Source organism: Callithrix jacchus, chromosome 8, assembly GCF_049354715.1.
Source record: "Callithrix jacchus isolate 240 chromosome 8, calJac240_pri, whole genome shotgun sequence".
NCBI lineage: Eukaryota > Metazoa > Chordata > Mammalia > Primates > Cebidae > Callithrix > Callithrix jacchus.
The window spans coordinates 23,773,396-23,799,216 of NC_133509.1; the positions used below are offsets into that span (position 1 = coordinate 23,773,396).

The following is a 25,821-nucleotide window of genomic DNA, read 5'->3' on the forward strand; positions in this document are numbered from 1 at the left end:
GAGATTTAAAAAACAAAACAAAAAATTCTAGAAATAAAATAAAGTAAAAATGGGAAATAGCCAACATTTTAGAAACGTATGATGCCAGGAGCCCACATATGAAAACCTGTGGGTGCTGTCAAAATTTACTCAGAGGAAATTTATAGTTTTTAATGCATTTCTTAGAATATTAGAGAAATTTAAATTTTTAATCATTTTTATAGCTTTTTGTACTTTATCTTGTGGAAATATTTTAGGATTTACAATCTTTTTTAGTGGAACATTTATCCAAAAGTAATTAATATTGTCAGTGTTACTTATTTGTTTCTTCTGTTTAATTCATGTAAAATTAAATCTCCTTACTAAAAAGCTTCATTTGTAGTATAAGACCACTTTAAAAATATATATATTTTCTAGCCAGGTGCAGAGGCTCACACCTGAGTAATTCATAAAGGAAAGAAATTTAATTGACTCACCATTCTGCATGGCTGGAAAGGCCTCAAGAAACTTACAATTATGGCAGAAGACGAAGGGGAAGCAAAGCACCTTCTTCATAAGGCAGCAGGTAGCAGAAGTGCAAAGTGAAGGGAGAAGACCCCCTTATAAAACCATCAGATTTCATGAGAACTCACTGACTATCATGAGAACAGCATGGGGGAAACTGCCCCCATGATCCCATCACTTCCCACCAGGACCCTCCTGTTATACGTGGGGATTATGGGAACTACAATTTAAGATAAGATTTGGGTGATGACACAGCCAAACCATATCATTTCATCCCTGGGCCCTCCCAAATCTCATGTCCTCACATTTCAAAAGACAGTCATGCCCTTCCGACAGTCACCCAGTCTTAACTCATTCCAGCATTAACTCAAAAGCCCAAGGGAGTCTCATCTGAGACAAGGCAAATTCCTTCCGTCTATGTGCCTGTAAAATCAAAAACAAGTTAGTTCCTTCCAAGGTACAATGGAGGGAACAGGCATTGGGCAAATGCACCCATTCCAAGTGGGAGAAATTGGCCAAAACAAAGGGGCTATAGGCCTCATACAAGTCTGAATCTTTAGGGTAGCTATTAAACCTTAATGTTCCAAAATGATCTCCTTGGACTCCATGTCTCACATCCAGGTTATGCTAATGCAAGAGGTGGACTCCAGTGGCCCTGAGTAGCTCCATCCCTATGGCTTTGCAGGGTACAGCCTCTCTCCTGGCTGCTCGCACAGGCTGGCATTGACTGTCCACAACTTTTCCAGGGACACAATGCAAGCTGTCAGTGTATCTACCATTCTGGGGTCTGGAGAATGGTGGCCCTCTTCTCACAGCTCTGCTAGGTAGTGCCCCAATGGGGACTTTGTGGGGGACTCAAACCCTACATTTCCTTTCCATAGCCCTACCAGAGGTTCTCTATGAGGGCTCTGCCCCTGCAGCAAACTTCTGCCTGGACATCAGGTGTTTCTGTACATCCTCTGAAATCTAGGCAGAGGTTTCCAAACCTCAGTTATTGACTTTGGTGCACCTACATGCTCAACACCATTTGGAAGCCACCAAAGCTTGGGGCTTGCACACTCTGAAGCAATGACTCAAGCTGTATCTTGGCCCCTTTTAGCCACAGCTGGAGCTGAAGTGGAGGTTGGGGTGGGGGGGGTCTCAGGCCCCACCCACAAAACCACTTTTCCCTTCTAGGCCTCCAGGCCTGTGATGAGAGGGGCTGCCATGAAGTTCTCTGACATACCCTGGAGACATTTTACCCATTGTCTTGGTGATTAGCATTCAGCTGCCCATTACTTATTCAGGTTTCTGCAGCTGGCTTGACTTTCTCCCCAGAAAATGGGTTTGTCTTTCCTATTACATCTCAAGCTGCAAATTTTTATGCTCTGCTTCTTCTTGGACACTTCGCTCTTTAGAAATTTCTTCTGCCAGATACCCAAATCATCTCTCTCAAGTTCAGAGTTCCACAGACCTCTAGGATGGGCAAAATGCACAAAAGTCATCTTTGCGCCAGTTCCCAAGCCTCATCTCTATCTGAGACCGCCTCAGCCTGGACTTACCGTCCATATCACTGTCAGCATTTTGGTAAAAACTATTTAACAAGTCTCTAGGAAGTTCGAAACTTTCCCGTATCTTTCTGTCTTATTCTGAGCCTTCCAAACTGTTCCAACATCTGCTTGTTAGCCAGTTCGAAAGTCACTTCCACATTTTCAGGTATCTTTACAGCAGTCCCCCATGACCTTGATACCAATTTATCGTATCAATCAGTTCTCATGTTGCTATAAGGAAATACCTGAGACTGGGTAATATATAAAGGAAAGAGGCTTAATTCACTCACAGTTCTGTAGGGCTGGGAAGGCTGCAGGAAACTTAAAATCATGGTGGAAGGTAAATGAGAAGCAAGGCATCTTCTTCACAGGTGACAGGAGAGAGAAGTGCAAGCATGGTAAATGCCGGATGCTTAAAAAACCATCACATCTCATGAGAACTCATTCACTATCATGAGAGCAGCATGGGGGAACCCAGCCCCTTGTAGATATTCAAGACCAGCCTGGGCAACAGAGCAAGACCCTGTCTCAAAAAAAAATTTTTTTTTTTTAATTAGCTGGACATGGTGGTCCATACGTGTAGTCCTAACTACTCAGAAGGATGAAGCAGAAGGATTGCTGGAGCCCAGGAATTCAAGGTTTCAGTGAGCTATGATCTTGCACAAATTTTTCTAAATTAAAAAGAAATTGTCTGTTATCTCATTATCTCTTCAATTCTGTGTATTCACTCATTTCTATATATACTTAGAGAGATGTGTGGAATGGTACTCTACTAATAATAACACCTTTTCTTTCTGGGTAATGGGACATTGGTTGGTTTATTGCTTTTACTATTTTGTACTTTTATGTGTTTCTTAGATTTTTTATGGAAGCATACTTTATTTTATAAAAATTATTTGCTTAACTAAACAAATGTATTAAAGATTTTTAAAAAAGAATGATAAAATAGTTCAAAGAAAATAAAGTGCCAAATTAATAAGGTTGAATACAGAAATCCAATAGCAATGTTGATTAAAAGGTAAATAAAATGGATAAATCTTGGCAATTCTGAAAAGGAAAAAAATATACTAATCGATATTATAATTAAAAAGTAAGCATAGCTAAAAATACAGAGATTTGTAAACTTAGAACTTTCATGTATACATTTATTCTAATAAGTGTAAATGCTGTCCTGGACAGCACTTTGAGGGGCCTGAGGTGGGAGAATCACTCAAGCTTAAGAGTTCAAGACCAGCCAGGGTAAGATGGCAGGACATCATTTCTATGAAAAATTTAAAAATTAGTCAGGTGCAGCAACACACATCTGTAGATACAGCTGCTTGAGAGACTGAGGTGGGAGGATCGCTCGAGCACAGGAATTTGAAGCAGCAGGGAGCTGTGATCATGCCACTGCATTCCAGCCTGGGCAACAAAGTGAGACCTTATGTTTTAAAAATAATAATAATAAAAGTTTTAATAAATGTGAATGCCTAGGCATAATGGGTAATTTTCAGAAAAATATGTTTTATTCAGATTGTAATAAGGAATGGTAAAAACTCTGAATTAACTAATAATTATAAGAAGGAACTGTTGGTAAGTATGATATCCAAGTGGAGATGTCAAGAAGATGGTTATATAAAAAATACTAGAGTTCAAAAGAGAGAAACAAACTAAAAATAAAATTTGGGAGTAATAAGAAAATAAGTTAGATGATATACAGTGACACAGTGTTAGATAAAAATCCTTAGGGCAAGAGAATAGATAAACAGAGGAAATGGGAGATAAAGGATATTTTTGGTCCCTCCAACACTGAGAAATCTAGTACTGAAGAAGCCTATGAAACAGGCTAAGAAGGAGCTGGCCAGTGAGTTAGAAAGAAAACCAGAAAAGTGGGGTAACCCAGAAGCTAGAGAAGAAAATATTCCAGGAAGGATGGAATGATCCACTATATGAAATGGAATTAAAAGGTTTGATAGGTGAGAACAGAGAATTGGCCAGTGACCTTGGGGGAAATATAGTCCTCGTACACCTTAATTAGCAGAGTTTTAGTGAATTGATGAGAACAAAAACCTCAACTAAGTAGATTGAGGAGAAAATGGATAGAGACAAAGTGAAGGGGATTCTTTTTAAGGAGTTTTGCTTAAGGTAATGGAGAAATGCAGTGGTACCCAGAGAGAAACCTGACTACAAGGGAAAGTTTTATTTTTTAAGATGAATGGGATTTATAACACATTCATACACTAGTGGGAATTATCTGGAATGGAGAAATTGATGATGCAAAAGGGAAAACAGGACGGACTGGGTGCAGTGGCTCACGCCTGTATTCCTAGCTCTTTGGCAGGCGGAACCAGGTGGATCACCCAAGGTCAGGAGTTTGTGACCAGCCTGGCCAAGATGGTAAAACCCCACCTCTACTAAAAACAAAATACAAAAATTAGTTGGACATTGTGGCAGGTGCCTGTAGTCCCAGCTACTTGGGAGGCTGAGGCAGGAGAATCGCCTGAACCCAGGAGGCAGAGGTTACAGTGAGCGGAGGTCGTGCCATTGCACTCCAGCCTGGATGACAAGTGCAAGACTCCGTCTCAAAAAAAGACAGAGAAAAAAGGTGTTGCAAGAACAGTCCTTGAGAAGTCATAAGTGGATGAGATTCTGGCCATAAGTAGAAAGGTTGTCCTTAAAGAGGAACATGAATACTTCCTCCACTTTTTCCACTGTAAAGGTAGAAAAGGCAATGTGTGTGAGAGTAGAAACAGGGTGGTAGAATTTGTGGGAACGTGAGATGAAATTCACCTGGTTGGATCTATTTTCCCACTGAAGTATGAGGCAAGGTTATCAGCAGCAACTAACCTAGGGAAGGGATGTTGGAGATTTGAGAAGACTAGAAGGTTAGTGAAACTCTTATCTCAAAATGGAAAGGTAAATATATAGAATGAACTGATTGGATTCTGTTTCCGACAGTGTTAAATCCCCATTTGAGATTTGTGGTAATAAATTTTAAGTGAGCACAGTTGGCACAGTTGTGTGGTTTGTTTTTGTTTTTGTTTTCCTGGCACTGTTCATCTGCTCAGAAGCAGGCTTAGTGTAAGCTCCTGGTTGACTTGGCCTTTTACTAGTAAAGAGAGGGAATGAGGGGCAAGAGAGTGTTTACAAAATGGAAAACATGATGATTGTTCATGGAATTTAATATGGGTAAAAAGGGAAGTGAGAATGCTGATTAAAATGATAAGGGCAATGATTTTACATCTCAGTGAGATCCAGGAATTGTTGAGGTAAGGCTCTACATTTTAAGCAAGCATCTCAGAGGAGTATGATTCCTGTGGGCTGTGGGCCACTCTTGAAGAAACATTCGCAATTGCTTTGGGTCATAATAGTATTAGAGTAATATCTGTGTGTTTTTTTGTTGGTTTGTTTGTATTTTCAAATTTCACAGGATATCTGTTTTAACACAGGCAGAAGCACTTTTAAGAAAATGAATTTGTATGAGTGTCTAGGAAGATACTGATTATCAAGACTTCAGTAGTGAATAGACTACTACTACTCAGAGAAAATGAGTCTAACAATCGTTCTGTTATAAATTTAGCTTTTAAAATATATTATTAGATGAACAGCTGTTGTATTCTACCTGCATATATTACAGTTTCACATGCAATTAATTACTCAGGTATTTAACCCATCATTTATTTCTGGAAATTTGAATCTATATTTATTTTTTAAATTTGAAAATTTTGCCCATATCTAAAAAGAAAATTATACTCTAAACTTTTTTTTTACTACAAGAAAATTTTGCTCTTTCAGTTTAATTCGGGCAGTTTCCCAAACTGAAGAGGTCATCTTTAATTACCCGAGTTACACTGAATTACACAAGTGCAGCTTGTTCTCAGTGAAACTTTGTCTAATTATAGCTACTTTCCTTTGCTTGGGAAGCTATTGCAATTTTCTTATTAAATTAAATTTGCTTGACCTGTCTTGAAAGACTTGATAAGAAGTGGACAGAATAGGTTAAGCCTTTAGAGATTCTTTTTTTTATTGAAACTCACTTATATGTAGCATTTATTTCTGAGCTCACTGAAGAAACATCATGAAATTAGAGGAGCCTATTATAATTTTTTTAACTACTGAATATATGTTACAAGAAAGGTTAGAATGTTTCCCCCCACATCTATTCTGAATTACCTGTAGCTATTTCATTATGAATTTGGTGGGGGCCTTTTTTTGCAAGTATCTTATATTACTGTTGATTTACTGTGAGTATTAGATGCCCCTGGATTATTGTATACATTGCTGATGCTTTTTATGGCAGACTGGTCCTATGGAGGATACAAACTAAATACAATGCAGTCTCAGATTTTTTTCTTCCTTTTAGATGTTTATATTATCCCCTAATTTTGGTTTTTACTTCATACTAGTACTACATGCTATAAACCAAATTATGCTTCTTACTGGGTTTTTGTTGGTTGGTTTGGTTTTTTGGTTTTTATTTTGTCTTGTTTGAGATGGGGTCTCACTCTGACTCCTAAGCTGAATTGTAGCAGTGCAATTATAGTTCACTGTAACCTCAAACTACTGGACTTAAGTGATCCTCCCACCACAGTGAGACAGAGTCTCATTGTGTTACCCAGGCTAGTCTCAAATGCCTGGCCTTTAGCAGTCATCCCACCTCGCTTCCCAAATTGTTGGGATTATAGGTATGAGCCACCATACTCAGCTCACTTCTTGCTGTTTGATAAATAGATCCCATTCATTGTTTCTGTGTCTCTTCTATGCTGTTTCTCTTCCATCTTCTTTCCAATTCTGAGTAATCTGTCCTCACTAAGAGTCATCTCAGGCCTGGTGGCTCACGCCTGTAATCCCAGCACTTTGAGAGTCTGAGGTGGGTTGGTCCCTTGAGGTCAGGAGTTCAAGACCACCCTAGCCAACATGGTGAAACCCCATCTCTACTAAAAATGCAAAAATTAGCCAGGTGTGGTGGTGCGTGCCTGTAATCCCAGCTACTACGGAGGCTGAGGCAGGAGAATTTCTTGAACTGGGGAGGCGGAGGTTGCATTGAGCTGAGATTGCACAACTGCACTCCAGCCCAGGTGACAGAGCAAGACTCCATCTCAAAAAAAAAAAAGACTCAAATGCTGTCTGTCACCTGCATGATGTATTTCCAGACACTTCCTTCACCCAATAAGTATTTTAGAATAGCATTTATAATGTTTTTCCCTGTCTTAAATATTGATACATTTTATATTGTTCTCCCCCTCCCTTGAAATTAGCTCTTTGAGAGTGGCATCTTGTTTTACTAATCTTGGTATATACCATATCATACCTGGCACATAGTAATCACAAAATAATATTTGTTGACTCAAAGTTTAGAAACAGCTAAAGAAAAGGAGTGTATGTCACAAAAATGATCATGAATCAGATACCTCTAGTCATGAGACAAGTTATTAATGTTGAGTTACTGGAGAGGATAGGACTTGAGCTGAGCCTCATGCGTGGGGACCCTAAAGTAAAACCCAACAGAATGATGAGTGCTATAAGAATAATAAATTCTGCTTTAAGATGGCAGTTTTCTGAAAAGTGGGTAAATAGAGGAAATTTGCTGTTTTATTTTTTCCCTGCTTGTCATTTTATGAATGATAGAGTCTTTTTGCACAGTGAATGTATTGGAAACAAAATCATACCTAGTGCAGAAAATCTTCATTGTGTTCTTAGAGTACGGATGTCTCTGCAGGTTATAACTAGCTGCATTGTGGAAGGTGGTAAGCTTCAATGAAGTGTTCTACCTAATGTTTCTTTTAAATGTAGTAGAAAGGCCTTAAGAAAGGTATCTTATTTGAGGCCCTGGAGATTGTTTTCTTTCCCAGAGGCTGGGCAGCTGAACTCTGTTGAGTACTCCACAATCTCTTGGAATGGTTTTCTAGGGGACTGCCTGGTTCAGAATGGGGAAGTAGGTCCCGACTGGCTGCCAGAATGAGAATCTGGAGTAGCCTGATAATAAAAGCCTGAACTTTCTAGGGTCAATACATCCTGAGTCACAGAGAAGCCACATATAGAGTCCTCTGCGACAGAGCCAAGTCTTATAGAGAATAAAGCTGGTTTAGACTGTCAAATGAAGGACCTGAAACCAGAGCCAGCTTATCCATTAGAACCTAGGCCGGGCGCGGTGGCTCACGCCTGTAATACCAGCACTTTGGGAGGCCGAGGCAGGTGGATCACGAGGTCAAGAGATCGAGACCATCCTGGTCAACGTGGTGAAACCCCGTCTCTACTAAAAATACAAAAAATTAGCTGGACATGGTGGCGCGTGCCTGTAATCCCAGCTACTCAGAAGGCTGAGGCGGGAGAATTGCCTGAACCCAGGAGGCGGAGGTTGCGGTGAGCTGAGATCACGCCATTGCACTACAGCCTCGGTAACAAAAGCGAAACTCCGTCTCAAAAAAAAGAACCTAGGGTTCTCAATACTTCTAGGGGTACAGGAAAATGCTTTAATGTCTTTTAAATTAGAAGAAAAATATATTTTACTGTTGAACAAAGTATTTTAATATATAACATGAATATATTTGTCTTCATACCAAATTAATCATAAAAGTATAGTTTTTAATTTTTTTAATGGAGAAAGCACCAAAATACAAGTATCAAAAGCCCACAAAAGTCATAACTGGGCCCTGCTTGGGATCTACCCACTCTCAGGGTTTGTGCTAGACTGTGAAAGAGCAGCAAGTTCTGGGCAGAGTGTAATGTTTTAATGCAGTTGTTCTCCCTCTTTACACATTTTCATCTGTTTGATGAGGACTTTGGACCAGGCAACACTAAGGGCCCTTGCAGGTCAAACTCTATTAAATGAATCCTGCATCAGAAGTGCTGCACAAGTTCCAGGCCAAAGCAAAATTTCTAACATGATTTTATTATAAACTCCTATCTGTGATGTGATGGCCCATATGGACACAGGACAGGCCTGCTAGCCACCTTATAATTTTTGTGAGCCCACTCAGAAGTACATATCCATAAATGTTAGAACATGAGAATCATGCAACTGGTAAAAGATTAGAAGTAGTAAAATGCCTTATATAAGTGTCCAACAAATATTTGTGAATAGACAAAATAATGTATGTAGAATATTAGCTTGCTTCTTTTCTTTATTCTTTTTTCTTTTTTGAGACACTGTCTCACTCTGTCGCCCAGGCTAGAGTACAGTGGTGTGATCATAACTTACTGCAACCTAGAACCCCTGGGCTCAAGTGATCCTCTGGAGTAGCCTCCCAAGTAGCATAGATGAGCACCACCACACTGGCTGATTTTTTTTTTTTTTAAGTAGAGATGGAGCCTTGCTATATTGTCCAGGCAAGTCTTGAACTCCTGGGCTCAAGTTATCATCTTGCCTTAGCCTATCAAAGTGCCAGGATTATAGGCATGAGCCACTGTGCCTGGCCTCATTTTCTTAATTAAGAGAAAAATATATTTACTAGAAAAAATATTAAATTATGGGACACTTTTCTTATTTATTCCCTGCAGCAAAACAGCATAAAACATTTTGGAGGTGGTTGTATGTAAAGTGTTTTAATCTCATTTCTATAAATTGTAAACTTATAAAGATTAAGCCCAGAACTCTTATAAATTGTTTTTTTTGTATATTTGTGTGGTTTTATTCTTCTCTGTCTAATCCTAAGTATGTGCTTTATTAATATATTAGAGCAATATTGCTCATACTTCTACTTTTCCTGTCTATATGTTGTTCATTTTTTTATATTATGCATAGAAAACCATCAGCCCCTGTTTGATCTTCCTACTATAGTCAATGTGCCTCTGTGTTACTTATACTACTCCATTCCTCTTATTTGTGTGGGGAATATCTTAGGTGAGAAAAAGGGATGATTTAACGGATGCCTATAAAATATGTAATGAGAATGGTAAATCTGCTCAAAAACAAGTATTACAAAATGATAAACTAATTCTAGATTGCCCTGTTTTTGTTTTTCCAGTAGAGTAATAAATACAAGTTCTCTTCCTTTGATATACATCAGAAGCACTTGAGCTGTTTCAGATGTTTGAGACCCCCATCTCAGACCTGCTGGTTTAGGATATGTGCGAATGCAACTTAGGCATCTGTATTTTGGTAAAGATTCCAGATGATTGTGACAGGCACTAAAGGTTGAGGATTACTGCCATATACTAAAACAGAAAGAATTGTAGACTCTGGAGTTAGATAGATCTGAGTCCAGAGTTCAGATCTACCATGATCTAAGTGTATGGCCCAGACCTAGATCTAAGACCAAATCACTAAATCTCTCTGAACTTCAATTTTTTTTTTTTTTTAAGGAAGTAGGGGGGTTAAAGAAAGCAATAAATGAAAAGTGCCTGGTATATGTTAAGTGGTAACTATTGTTATTCTGGTAGCATGACGCTATCCTCAGTTTTCATCTTGACTTATGGAGAGTGAGGTGTTTGTCACAGTAGCTCTTTTCTGCATCCAACAGAATATGCAGAACTTCTTCAAGCTGTCTTTTCATTAGACAGATTTATTTTGGGCTTTGAACTTTCTTCCAAGTTTTTATTTGGACTATTCAGAAAATAGTGTCAGAGAAAATAGGTGGCATTTTGGTTTTCAAATTCCCCAACACCCTCTGGAGTGGCTAATTATTTCTGGATCCTGTTTCAAAGTTATTCATTTTCTTATATTAAGAACAGATATGTTGGTATATCATGAACTTGGGACATAAACTTAGTAGTTGCAAAACCATAGAACAATGGATTTTTGTCAGTGAAACATATGAATACATGAATACCTAATTCTTTATCATGGCAACTTCATATTTATATGTTTATGTGGTCAGTGTGGATTTGTAAATGATAATGTTTCAGATTTTCTTTTAAAACATCTCAGATCAAATATCAAAGACAGGGATTTTTTTTCTTGAAATATCTTTAGAATATTTAACTGACAATGTAATACAAAAAAAAACACAAAAGAAAAGAGAACTACTGTTCTGTTTTGTTTTCTGTAATGATCTTTCCTGTCTGTATAGCATTACATATGTGTGAGAGTGTGTGTGTGTGTGTATTATATATTTATATACGTTCCTTTATTTTCGGTCACTGTGACTTTGACAGAATTAGAAAGTATCGGTCTTTTTGTCTTGGTTAAAGATTGATTAAATACTTACAGCTTAATGATAAGCATAAATATTTAATTTACATGAACTTTGCCTAGCACTTAACAAGACTATGGCCAGCTGCATTCTCTTATAAAATATACATTCACAATATCTTCTCAGTGAAGGGGCCATTTCTTTATGACTGTTGGTTTCATCGTATATGAAAAACAGAGTATATTAAATGTTTTAAATTTAAACATTACAAGTGTTAGAGATTACATAACTTCATGCTTGGCATACCCTTACTACTTCTTTTCTTTCTAGAATTGCCATATATGTGAAAATTGTACACACATACATATCTATAGAAAACCTTGCTCAGATTGCACCATTGCTTACTTCTGGACTAGAACACCTTATAGGAAAATTTAATGTCACAACTATTTTTAAGCAGAAACTACAGCAGATGAGAATATAAATAGATGGAAACAGTTTTAACCACCTATCTTTATCGATCTTTGACTCCAAGCAGCTGGAATCTTGGCATTATCAGAAAAACCATTCTAGTATAGCACCAGTTAATGAAATAAATTGTCTGCTATATGTAGGTTTTGTGTGAACATACAAATGAAATGTACTGTCTCGGAATAATGTGGTTGGGAAAATATCTGGAGACAAATACACTGCAATTGCAACGTAATAGTTACACACCAAACTCTTAGCAGTAATAATATAGTGTGATACTTGTAAGCCTAAACTATATATTTTTGTAAGCAAAAATAAATAAAAAGCAGGAGTTGCAGTTCTCACATTTGATAAAATAGATTTCAAAGCAACAAAGATACAGTGGTAAAAGGATCAATGCAACAATAAGAGATCTTAATACCCAGATACATAAGACCCATAACGAGATTTAGACTCAACGAGACAGAAAATTATTAAGGATATCCAGGACTTCAACTCAGATCCGGAACAAGTAAACTCAATAAATATTTATAGAGTTCTCCATTTTAAATACACAAAATATTGATTGGCCATTATTAACACCCATTTTTAGAATGAAGCAATATTTCTGTTCTCTCTACCTCTTTTTCTTTCTCTTTCTTCCTCTCCTTCTCTCCTTTTTTTACTTTTCAACATCCTAGTTCCTCATTGTGATTCTCCCGTCCCACTGAAACCTAAAAGAAAAAAAAAAAAGAACTTTAATGCCCTTGAGCAGGTCATACAACCCCTATGAGCTTTATTTTTATAACTGAAAAATGAGGTAAATAGAATATTTCTATATACCCCTTTTCTAGCATTTTGTTCTTTAATAAAAATAAATAAACAACCAAAAAAAAAAAAAGAAGCCTAAACTATAAAATCAAATTGCCTGAGCTGAAATCTCAATTCCTCTAACTGTGTATCCCTGAGCAAGTTACTTCAAAGTGCCTCCATTTTCTCATCTGTAAAATAACCATTGATTTGAAATGTGGAGGATTTTGAAACCTAAGCTAAGAAATGTGGGTTTGGTATTCTGAAAAATAGAATAGATTTCTACTTTAAATTTTTGAACAAGCAAGTTACGTGATGAAGTTAATTGGGGACAGTTGTATTTGTGATTGCATATGGTGGAGTGGGAAGGCCTAGAGGCAAAGACAGTAGCTGGGAGACCACCAGAACAAAGTAGATGTGAAAGATGCAACTATGGAAATGGAAAGAGATGGGCAAAACCAAAAATCACCAAAGAGAAAAGAAATCATCCAGATTTCATGATAGATTGATGTGTTTTGAAACACCTCTCTCCATACAAATAAAATAATTCAGCACAATCCTAGAAAATGCTGGTCTATAATCCCAGCACTTTGGGAGGCCGAGGCGGGTGGATCACGAGGTCAAGAGATTGAGACCATCCTGGTCAACAAGGTGAAACATCGTCTCTACTAAAAATACAAAAATTAGCTGGGCATGGTGGTGCATGCCTGTGGTCCCAGCTGCTCGGGAGGCTGAGGCAGGAGAATTGCTTGAACCCAGAGGCGGAGGTTGCAGTGAGCCAAGACCGTGCCATTGCCCTCCAGCCTGGGTAACAACAGCGAAACTCCGTCTCAAAAAGAAAAGAAAAGAAAATGCCGGTGTAGCAGCTCAGTGCAAATCTCCTGTAAGTGCTGTGAGAAATTATAAATTCTGGGGACTCCAACTGATACTGTGTGCATTCACTTACAGCTTCCTTTGCCCCTTTGTACACTAGAGCACAACAGGAAATATTGGCTTATCTCTGTAGGAAGTGTCTCTATAGGAGTTGCTTACTGAACTGAATGCCTTTGTTTAGAACTAATTGACCTTTCTAAAACAGCATTTTTAAAGAGCTTACTCAAATAAGGCAGACTTTAACCATCTGATAAGTCAGAGACAAATCAGTCCTCTTTTAAGCAAGGTCCACAATCAGTGCAAGAGAAAAGAAAGCACAGAAAGAAAGGCACCATCAGACAAAATAACAGGGCATTAGTAAAAACTAGATATTTAAGAACATTTTATTTAATGTGAACACTGAATTCTATCACAAATTCTTTTCCTGCATTATGATAGCATCTGTGTGAACCAACCTTTTTTCAGCCCTTTTTGTTGTAGAATGTAAGAATGTTAGGTTCACCAGGTTATAAAGAAGATTTCTGGAATTAGAAACCAGAAAGTGTCTCAGTCTTTTGGTCTGAATTTGTTTTCCTTTGGTTACATTCTTAAAATGTAAAAAAAAAAAAAAACAAAAAAAACCTTTCTACTTATTTTCTAAACATTTTGAGGATTTTGATTCAGATATTTTAAATTATTGTAAGCGATAAAGAATAACCCTGACAAAAAAGTAAGAAAATGACTACAATTGGTTTAAAAGAGGATTCTCTTAAAATATAACCAAAGGGACAGATTTTGACAGAGAGACAGGCTTCCTTGTTGTTCCATATGAGTGTTTTCTAAACCTAACAAATGTTAAGCAATAAGTAAGTGGGGGAAAAAAAAGCTCTCAAAGGAGGCTATTGGTTTTCTTTAAAATTAACTCATCATCTGGTCCGGTATTTTCAGAAATTGTTTTTAGCTATATGGCAGAGCTGCTGTTTGCAGTGAGGGGAGGGATCCATCAGTGATTTTATGTTTTAGTATTACAGGACAGTGGTAGTATCATCAATCAATTACTTAGCAGATTTAATTAAGCATCCTATGATCAAATGTATTACCATTCTTCTCACTAGTCTAACTGTTTGAATACTGGCTTGCTATATAAGAGAAGTAAACTATTTTTACAAGACGTTTTGTCTTGACAAAATAATCCATAACTCCTTTCCACTTGCCACCGTATTAAGAGATTGCTATGGACACAAACAGAAATGTGTTTTGTGGGGTAATATCCAGACTGCTTGCTAGGATAGTTAAATAATATGGAAAACCTTGAATCTGGTGAAGACAGCTCCTGCTTACAAATGCATTTTGTCCCCACAAAACATATCTCGGCTCTGATTACTCAAAGGTGAAACTCTGACTAAACACGTGCTGTTGCTTTTCTTATACGTGGGTGGAAAAGCTATGAGTGAGTTAGTGAAAGGCACAAATGAAACTAAGTTCTTACCAGGTAGAATTGAAATAACAGAGTAATGACTTCCAAATTTGCTTCAGAAGGACTCTTAGCAAGTGAATTCACTGTTTACAGTATTAATCAAATGACGGAAATGCATTAGAATATCTGTTGTTTCTGGAGGCTTTGTTAGCTATAGACTAATTTCTACCTCTTTAGACCAGTTTTGGCCATCATTTAGTCACTAGTGGCTTAATTATAATTAAAATTATTGCTTTTCATACTTTCATATACATCCTAAAGCACAGACTGCTTGTAAATCTGGACTGGGGCCTGAGACACTGCATTTCTAACAAGCTCACAGGTATTACCAATGCTGCTAGTTAGTGGACTGCATTTTGAGTAGCAAGTCTAAATAGTTGTCTTTGTTACCTGTGTCACCTATCTTCTTACCGTGTTTGACTTTTTGCCTGTAAGATTAGTTGTGTTTGTGCTTTATTTTGCCGTTTTCAACTGTTTAATAATGCTATGCTTTCTTTTTGTGTGTGTGTGAGTACTATATGCAATTCATAATGCTGTGCTTTCTATGGCAAAGAAAATAGCCTCTGGAAGACATGTCCTTTTATTACTGGGAACTCCATGCTTTGTCTGGAGTTCAGGCAGGCTTTGTCTGGAGTTTGTCAGAAGGGCTATTGTGGTGGGACCCAGAAGAGCCTTTCATTGCTTCTGCTTGCAAGAAAAATAAATCACCAAGACCAGCTGATTAACAGAGATTTTCCCATTTAACTATCATTATGTGGAAGAAACATGGATGGATTCTGGACTAAGACCTGTGTGACTTTAGTCAAGTTACTTACTTAATTTATTTGACCCTCAGTTCCTTCATCTTTAAATCAAAATAAAATGAAAATTCCTTAGTCTGTAAAATGCATAAGGGCATTGGGATAATTAGTGGTTAGCAATAATGTATATGAAACACTTGGATGGCGTTCTTGTCTGCATTATAGCAGGCAGTACATGACAATAGTTCATAACAAGCATCCTTGCCACTGAGTGGAATGAAACAAACATTAAAAACTTTAATTTTCTCAGTGTGAGGCATTTCATTTCTAATGCAGCAAACAAGGAGAGAGAAAGAAGGAAAAACAAATTTTGTGGTTTGTTTTCTATGAAAGAAAAAGATTAAACGTACGTTTTCATTTTTATTTTTTATGTTTCTACTTCATGTTTTAAAAAATCATTCATTAGATTCTTTTGGAAAACGTGGGTGAAATCATTCTTCTGAATGTCTATTAGAACTCCTGTGATTTAGAAAAATTTTAGATCCTCAACTTTATCTTGAATAAAAAGGAATTAATTCCATTCCATCCTATCTCATCTGAATTTTTGAGGCCAAGATATGTCCCAGTAGTGACATTCTTGCTGTACTCTTTTTCTGAGTATAGGATAGAGGAGAATCATCAGGAACACAGCTGGCACCTTGAGGAGCATGACATAAAATTGGCATTGCATGCTAAGCCTGGGAAAGCCAACATTTGTTCAATTAGTAATCTTTTCAGGCAGAGCCTTTGCTTTGGCCCCAAATTCCTGCAGATTATCATAGAAGTATTTTTATTTGCAGCCAAAATCCTTCACAAAACTTCTTAGTACATTCTGAAATACAAGGATATGTGGTATAATGGTTGTTTAAATTCCCGTTTCTCTCTCACATTAACTGGTTTTCTTATGGTGTGCACAAAATGTTTGCCCAGTTAGGTGCTTCATAAAAGAGATTCTTTCCAACAGCACATGTGTTCCAGGATAACCTATTAGCTATATTATATAAATGGAAACTAGCTGATGGGATATTCATCTGTAAGAAAATATTCTCTCAGTACCCGTGGGCTTAGCAATACAGATCCTCACTATCATTTGTCTCACTTCAAAGCTAATTGAAATCAGCCAGCCTATGTTTCAAAATATCTACACATATTACCAACCATCTGGCTGCTCACAAATGATGAAGACATTTAATATAAAACCTGGTTAATGCACTACCCTCTCACCTCTAGAGAACAAATCTTACCTAGGACACCCGTAGTCTTACTTTAGTATTGGTCTACAACAGGGCAGTCATTTGGGTCCCCAAACTCATAATAATTTTATATAATCCCTCCCAATTGACTGATCATGTGATAGATGTTTAAAATGATTTTTGCTGGGCTCATTCCCAACTGCAATGACAGAGCAGAAAGTTTATGTATAACCATCAGACCTAGAATATCTAGAGTATGTTACATGTGGGTAAAGGGCATATGCTACTATTTTTTCGTAACTCAAAGTTACTTTTTTTCTGATTATGAAAACAATAAATATTAAATAAATTCTATGCTTATAGTAGAATACTTGGAAGATATACATTTCCATTCAAAATCTTATTTATTAGGGTTTTTAATCTTTTTATTAAGTTTATGTACATTGTTTTAGCAAAACTAGGATTATTCTGTACATAGTTTCGAATCTACTTTTTAAGCTACTTTTTATGAACATTTTTCAACTAAGTAATCATCTCCATTCCAATAACTGTAAAATATTCTCTCCTATTACTTTACTGTCTATGGGACATATAGGTTGTCTATCATTTCCCTGTCATAAATAACATATAAGGAACATCTGAGGAAACTCATTTATGCATATAGATTAATCATTGAATATATCATCCTAGAAATTAATTGCAAGATGCAAAGACATGAGTTTTTAATATGCTTTGTTTGCTTTTACTTTTGTTTCATTGTATTTTGTGAGGGGATGTTTTGATACATATTGCCTTTTCTGCTTTGAGAAGACTTTTGCACTTTTTTTCTGCTCTCCTTAATAGTATACAGAATACTCTACAACCTAGCCAACAGCGTGATAGACTTTTTTTCTATTTTAAAAGCAGTTTGATGTATGATTAATTGGTTCCTCACTGTTGTTATAATTTTAACTTGTATGAATTGTAGTGGGGTATTGTGTTGGCAACATTGTAATTATTTTTACTAAAATATCTCAGGTAAACTTCTCATATACCTATCTGCTCCAATCATATGTTGATAAAAGGGATGTATTCCCTAGTCAATTTATATCTAAGTGGTAACAAGGCAACTTTTAAAAGGCATTTCATTTTTTCTGAAATGCCTTGAAACTTCTGAGTTAAAGTTGCAACCTTTAAGTCAATCAAACCTCAATGCAGAGTACATTTTTGTTAATCAACTCTCTAAAACCAAGTAATTTTACCAAGACCTCCATCACTTTTTACCAAATTTCTCATGAGGGATTTCAACTGACAGTCTTTTCATTGAGGAGCACATTTTTACCCTTTTACCTACTAGTTAATCATGACCATCTTTTCTTCCTCCCCTCTTGACCCACTTTGAAAAACAAAAATTCAATTATATTTTCCTTTTTTTCATTCCCAAATTGCTAACATCTGTGAATTCTTTTTGTGGAAGAAAGAAGAAATGTTGATGTCTACATGCTTCTCAATATATATTTTGAAATTTGCATGAGTCAAAATAAAATCATTTAACAAATATATTCAACTAAAGTATGGCATGTTAATAAATGAATTTTAGCATATAAAATTAGTAGGGTATAAAATTATAGTAGAACCACTGAATTTCCAGTCTCAGTTAGTTATAAAGGGTGCTGTGAAGATAATGAGCACTTTTTAAGTGCTCCATATTATGTTCGATGGAGTTTTATTCTTTGCAGTAATGGTAGCTAGAAAGTCATTTTTGATTTTGCAGTATCTCCATCAGAAAGAGATTTTATTCTTTTTCAAGTCTTCACAGGCCTGACCCTTGGTGTATGGGTACTGATGGGACTGCAGTGTGGACAACCCTATAATTAGGCTTTAATTTATAGCAGCATTACTAGGAAGTAAATTTGAGATATAAGGTTGATTTTTAATTTATCACCTATATAGGTATATCCTTGCTGAAGAGTATGTATTATATGGTTACTGAAAGTAAAGCCCTTATAATCATAGTATGTAATTGTCTGTTGCTCACCAAATGAACTATGCTCATACATATAAAGAAATAATGTTACATTGATTTGCTTTTATAATAGCCCTCACTATTAAATAAACAATGTATATGCTCCCTGCCAAATAACTGTAAAGTCTTATCTTTTTTTTTTTGAGATGGAGTCTCACTCTGCCACCAAGGCTGGAGTGCAGTGGCGCATCTTGGCTCACTGCAACCTCCAACCTCCCGGGTTCAAGCTATTCTCCTGCCTTAGCCTCTGGGACTACAGGCACATGCCACTATGCCCAGCTAATTTTTGTATTTCTAATAGAGATGGGGTTTCATCATGTTGACTACGACAGCCTCGATCTCTTGCCCTCGTGATCCACTAACCTCAGCCTCTCTAAGTATTGGGATTACAGGCATGGGCTACAGCCCCCGGCCTGTAAAATCTTATCTTTTTGTGATAATTCAGATTATTGAAAAATTTTGGGATTATCAATCATTTGCTGAATCATCTCATTTCCAATTCTTCCTTTCTGTTCTTTCTGCCACTAGCCTAGTTAAGACCTCATTACCTCCCACCTGCACTTCTGGAACTGTCTCTTTATTATTCTTTCTGCCTCTAGTCATTGTCCCTATTGCAGTTCATTATATACAGTGTACATACATTAATCTTATTAATTTAGAATTTGATGATTATATTCTGTCTAAAATATATATTTCATTAGCCATATTCTTAGATCTATCTGGTATTCAAGAATTTACATGATTTAATCCTAACTTCAAATTATATTATTGCTCATCTCACTGTTGATATGATTTCTTACCTTCATACCTTTCCTGGAATAGTTTAATATGTCATACCTTAGTCTCTCCACACTACCCCCACACTCACTTGCAACCAGGAACCAAGCGTAGTCTGTGCAGTGTGAAATGGGTAGCAATGGCCTACACATGAAAAAACCTATAGCCTTTCTGGCCTAATGAATCAGAAAAGAGAAACTCAGAAAAGTTAATGCGAAATAAACCTGGGTGCAGTGGTGTGGCCTTTAATCCCAGTTATTCCGTAGGCTGAGGCAAGAGGATCACTTGAGCTTAGAAGTTCAAGGCTTTACTGCGCTATGATTGTGCCTGTGAATAATCACTGCCCTCCGGCCTATGATACATAGCAGGACCCCCTCTCTTTAAAAAAAGAATCTGATGGCAAAACCAGACCAAGAAATATAAGAAAAGAGAATTAAAGACTAATATTCCTCATGAAAATTGAGGCATGATTCCTTAACAAAATGTTAACTAATTAAATCCAACAATAAATAAAGTGAATAATGCAATCATCTCACTGTTGCAATGATGGTTTTACATCTGACAATCTATCAACATAATTCACCATTTTAATAGAATATATTCTATTTTAATAGAATTTTTAAAAGCATGATTATTTCAATAAATGCGGGAAACCATTTGACAAAATCTAACATCTTGTCATGATAAAAATGTTTATCTAAGTAAGGGGGAAACTTTAGTATTATAAAGAAATTTCCTCAACCTGATTGAGGTAATCTACCAAAAATAACCCTACAGATAGCATTATTTTCATACTTGGTGATGACTAGCTCAGTTCCTTCTACCTAAGGTCAGGAACAAGGCAAGGATGTCCACTCTTATCACTTTTATTTAACATTGTTCTAAAGATTTATCCTGTGGAATAAGACAAAATATAAAGGCATACAGATTGGAAAGGAAGAATTAAAACTAGCCTTATGTAAAGATGACAAGATCATGTATGTAGAAAATTCTAAGGAATTTTTTAAAAGACACTAAATTTAGCAAGGTAGGATTATACACAATCAATATACATCTACACAATCCTACATCTGCATTTCTCCCCATGTTACCCCTCCCTGATCTCCCCACGCCGCTGCTGTCCCTCCCTTACCCCCCAACAGACCCCAGTGTGTGATACTCCCTTCCCTGTGTCCATGTGTTCTCATTGTTCAACACCTGCCCATGAGTGAGAACATGTGGTGTTTGATTTTCTGTTTTTGTGTCAGTTTGCTGAGAATGATGGTTTCCATATTCATCCATGTCCCTACATAGGACATGAACTCATTGTTTTTTATGGCTGCATAGTATTCCGGGGTATATATGTGCCACATTTTCCTTGTCCAGTCTATCGTCAACTGGCATTTGGGTTGGTTCCAGGTATTTGCTATTGTAAACAGTGCCACTATGAACTGCACCAGTATGAACAGTGCTGCCATGAGCAGTGCCACTATAAAAATTGCCACTATGAACTGTGCCGCTATAAACAGTGTGCATGTGTCTTTATAATAGAACGATTTACAATCCTTTGGGTATATATCCAGTAATCGCATTGCTGGGTTAAATGGAATTTCTATTTCTAGGTCCTTGAGGAAGTGCCACACTGTCTTCCACAATGGTTGAACTAGTTTACACTCCCATCAACAGTGTAAAAGTGTTCCTATTTCTTCACATCCTCTCCAGCATCTGTCGTCTCCAAATTTTTTAATGACCACCTTTCTAACTGGCATGAAATGGTATCTCAATGTGGTTTTGATTTGCATTTCTCTAATAATCAGTGATGATGAGCATTTTTTCATTTTTTTTTTTTTGGCCTCATTTTTTCGGCCTCATTTTTTCATGTTTTTTGGACTTTTTTTTCAAAAGTCTTTTGAAGTGTCTGTTCATATCCTTCTCCCACTTTTGGATGGGTTTGTTTGTTTTTTTCTTGTAAATCTGTTTTAGTTCTTTGTAGATTCTGGATATTAGCCCTTTGTCAGATGGGTAGATTGCAAACATTTTTTCCCATTCTCTTGGTTGCCAGTTCACTTGAATGATTGTTTCTTTTGCTGTACAGAAGCTCTTAAGTTTAATTAAATTCCATTTGTCTATTTTGGCTTTTGTTGCCAATGCTTTTGGTGTTTTAGTCATGAGGTCCTTGCCTATGCGTATGTCCTGAATGGTTTTGCCTAGGTTTTCTTCTACGGTTTTTATGGTGTTAGGTATTATGCTTAAGTCTTTAATCCATTTGGAGTTAATGTTGGTGTAAGGTGTCAGGAAGGAGACCAGTTTCTGCTTTCTGGTCTCCTTTTTCCCAACACCATTTATTAAACAGGGAATCCTTTCCTCATTGCTTGTTTTTGTCAGGGTTGTCAAAGATCAGATGGTTGTAGATGTATGGTGTTGCCTCCAAGGCCTCTGTTCTGTATCTCTGTTTTGGTACCAGTACCATGCTGTTTTGATTACTGTAGCTTTGTAGTATAGTTTGAAATCAGGTAGCATGATGCCTCTGGCTGTGTTCTTTTTGCTTAGGATTGTTTTGGCTATCCAGGCTCTCTTCTGGTTCCATATGAAGTGTAAGGTGGTTTTTTCCAGTTCTGTGAAGAAGGTCATTGGTAGTTTGATGGGGATAGCATTGAATCTATAAATTACTTTGGGCAGTATGGCCATTTTCATGATATTGATTCTTCCTAACCATGAATATGGAATGTTTCTCCATTTGTTTGTGTCCTCTCTTATTTTGTTGAGCAGTGGTTTGTAGTTCTCCTTGAAGAGGTCCTTTACATCCTTTGTTAGTTGTATTCCTAGGTATTTTATTCTCTTTGTAGCAATTGTGAATTGAAGTTTGCTCATGATTTGGTACAAATGCTTGTGATTTCTACACATTGATTTTTGTATCTGAGACTTTGCTGAAGTTGCTTATCAGTTTAAGGAGATTTTGGACTGAGATGATAGGGTCTTCTAATTATACAATCATGTCATCTGCAAATAGAGACAATTTGACTTCCTCTTTTCCTAATTGAATATCTTTTATTTTTTTTCTTGCCTAATTGTTCTGGCTAGAACTTCCAATACTATATTGAATAGGAATGGTGAGAGAGGGCATCCTTGTCTAGTGCCGGATTTCACAGGGAATGCTTCCAGTTTTTGCCCATTGAGTGTGATATTGGCTGTAGGTTTGTCGTAAATGGCTTTTATTATTTTGAGATATGTTCCTTCAATACCTACTTTATTGAGAGTTTTTAGCATAAAGGGCTGTTGAATTTTGTCGAAGGCCTTCTCTGCGTCTACTGAGATAATCATGTGGTTTTTGTCTTTGGTTCTGTTTATGTGGTGGATTGTGTTTTTAGACTTGAGTATGTTGAACCAACCTTGCATCCCCAGAATGAAGCCCACTTGATCATAATGGATAAGCTTTTTGATGTGCTGTTGCAATCAGTTTGCCAGCATTTATTGAAGATTTTTACATCTATGTTCATCACGGATATTGGCCTGAAGTTTTCTTTTTTTGTTGAGTCTCTGCTGGGTTTTTGGTATCAGGATGATGTTGGTCTCATAACATGATTTGGGAAGGATTCCCTCTTTCTGTATTGTTTGGAATAGTTTCAGAAGGAGTGGTACAGCTTCTCTTTGTAGGTCTGGAAGAATTCAGCTGTGAACCTGTCTGGACCTGGACTTTTGTTGGTTGGTAGGCTATTAATTGCTGCCTCAACTTCAGCTCTTGTTATTGGTCTGTTCCAGGTTTCAACTTCTTCCTGGTTTAATCTTGGGAGGGTGCAAGTGTACAGGAATTTATCCATTTCTTCCCGGTTTACTGATTTATGTGCATAGAGTTGTTTGTAGTAATCTCTGATTGTAGCTTGTATTTCTGTGAAGTCAGTGGTGATATCCCCTTTATCATTTTTTATTGCATCTATTTGATTCTTATCCCTTTTCTTTTTTATTAATCTGGCTAGCAATATATTTTGTTGATTCTTGTCAGAAAAACAGCTCCTGGATTTATTGATTTTTGAAGAGTTTTTTTGTGTCTCTATCTCCTTCAGTTCTACTCTGATCTTATTTCTTGTCTTCTGCTAGGTTTTGAGTTTTTTTGATCTTGCTCCTCTAGCTCTTTCAATTTTGACAATAGGATGTCAATTTTAGATCTTTTCCTCATTTCTCATATGGGCATTTATTGCTATAATTTTTCCTCTAGATACTGCTTTAAATGTGTCCCAGAGATTCTGGTTTGTTGTGTCTTCATTCTTGTTGGTTTCAAAGAACATCTTTATTTCTGCCTTCATTTCATTATTTATCCAGTCGCCATTCAGGAGCCAGTTGTTCAGTTTCCATGAAGTTGTGTGGTTCTGAGTTAGTTTCTTGAGAGTTCTAATTTGATTGCACTGTGGTCTGAGAGACTGTTATGATTTCCATTCTTTTGCATTTGCTGAGGAGTAATTTACTTCCAATTATATGGTCAGTTTTAGAGTAGGTGCCATGTGGTGCTGAGAAGAATGTATATTCTGTGGATTTGGGGTGGAGATTTCTGTAGATGTCTATTAGGTTCACTTGGTCCAGATCTGAGTTCAAGTCCTGGATATCCTTGTTAATTTTCTGTCTCATCGATCTGTCTAATATTGACAGTGGAGTGTTAAAGTTTCCCATTATTATTGTGTGGGAGTCTAAGTCTCTTTGTAGGTCATAAGAACTTGCTTTATGTATCTGGGTGCTCCTGTATTGGGTGCATATATATTTAGGACTGTTAGCTCTTCTTGTTCCGTTGATCTTTTTACTATTATGTAATGCCCTTCTTTGTCTCTTTTGATCTTTGTTGGTTCAAAGTCCATTATATCAGAGACTAAGATTGCAACTCCTGCTTTTTTTTTTTTGCCCTCCATTTGCTTGATAAATCTTCCTCCATCCCTTTATTTTTAGCCTATATGTGTCCTTGCACGTGATATGGGTTTCCTGGATACAGCACACCGATGGACTTTGACTTTTTATCCAAGTTAACTTTTGACTGGGCATTTAGTCCATTTACATTTAAGGTTAATATTGTTATGTATGAATTTGATCCTGCCATTTTGATGCTAGCTGATGTTTTACTGGTTAGTTGACACATTTTCTTCATTGTGTCGATGATCTTTACCATTTGGTATGTTTTTGGAGTGGCTGGTGTTTGTTCCTTTCCTTGTTTAGTGCTTCCTTCAGGAGATCTTGTAAGGCAGGCCTGGTGGTGACGAAATCTCTGAGCAATTGCTTGTTAGTAAAGGATTTTATTTCTCCTTCACTTACAAAGCTTACTTTGGCTGGATATGAAATTCTAGGTTCAAAGTTCTTTTCTTTAAGGATGTTGAATATTGACCCCTACTCTCTTTTGGCTTGTGGGGGTTTCTGCTGAGAGATCTGCTGTTGAGTCTGATGGGCTTCCCTTTGCGGATAACCTGACCTTTCTCTCTGGCTACCCTTAGCATTTTCTCCTTCATTTCAACCCTGGTGAATCCATCAATTTTGTGCCTTGGGGTTGCTCTTCTTGAGGAATATATTTGTGGTATTCTCTGTGTTTCCTGGACTTGAATGTTGGCCTGCCTTGCTAGGTTGGGGAAGTTCTCCTGGATAATACCCTGAAGAGTGTTTTCCAGCTTGGATCATTCTCTCCATCGCATTCAGATACAACTATCAAACGTAGATTAGGTCTTTTCACATAATCCCATATTTTTTGGAGGTTTTGTTCATTTCTTTTCACTCTTTTTTCTCTAGCCTTGCCTTCTCGTTTTATTTCATTGAGTTGATCTTAAGTCTCTGATATTCTTTCTTCTGCTTGGTCAATTCAGCCATTGAAACTTGTGTATGCTTCGCAAAGTTCTCGTACTGTGTTTTTCAGTTCCATCAGGTTGTTTATATTCTTCTCTAAACTGTTTATTCTAGTTAGCATCTCATCTAAACTTTTTTCTAAGTTCATCGTTTCTTTGCATTGGGTTAGCACATGTTCTTTTAGCTCTGAGAAGTTTGTTATTACCCACTTTCTGAAGTCTGTTTCTGTCAATTAATCAGATTCATTCTCCATCCATCTTTGATCCCTAGGCATTCTGGTTTTCAGTGTTTTAATCCTTTTTGCACTGGTTTCTTCCCATCTTAGTGGCTTTATCTACCTTTGGTCTTTGTAGTTGGTGACTTTTGGATGAGGTCTCTGAGTGGACGTCCTTTTTGTTGATGCCGAAGCTATTTCTTTCTGCTTCTTAGTTTTCCTTCTAACAGTCAGGCCCCTCTGCTGCAGGACTGCTGCAGGTCCACTCCAGAGCCTGCTCACCTGGGGATCACCTGTAGGGGCTGCAGAACAGCAAGAGTTGCCACCAGTTTCTTCCCCTGCTATCCTCGTCCCAGAAGGGTACCCACCAGATCTTGGCCTGAGCTCTCCTTTATGAGGTATCTCTTTG

General features: G+C 37.1%; 1 protein-coding gene across 38 annotated transcripts in view; it reads left to right on the forward strand.

The window, feature by feature from the left end:
- The window catches only part of PEAK1 (pseudopodium enriched atypical kinase 1), a 308,653-nt gene that overhangs the window by 185,176 nt on the left and 97,656 nt on the right, over positions 1 to 25,821 (forward strand). The window contains exon 5 of one of the 38 annotated variants that reach the window (XM_054239450.2): positions 2,570 to 2,650. The exons of the other annotated variants lie outside the window; for them this stretch is intronic. The gene's annotated coding sequence lies outside the window, so the exon portion shown is untranslated. The remainder of the gene's footprint in view (positions 1 to 2,569; positions 2,651 to 25,821) is intronic. 38 annotated transcript variants of the gene reach the window in all.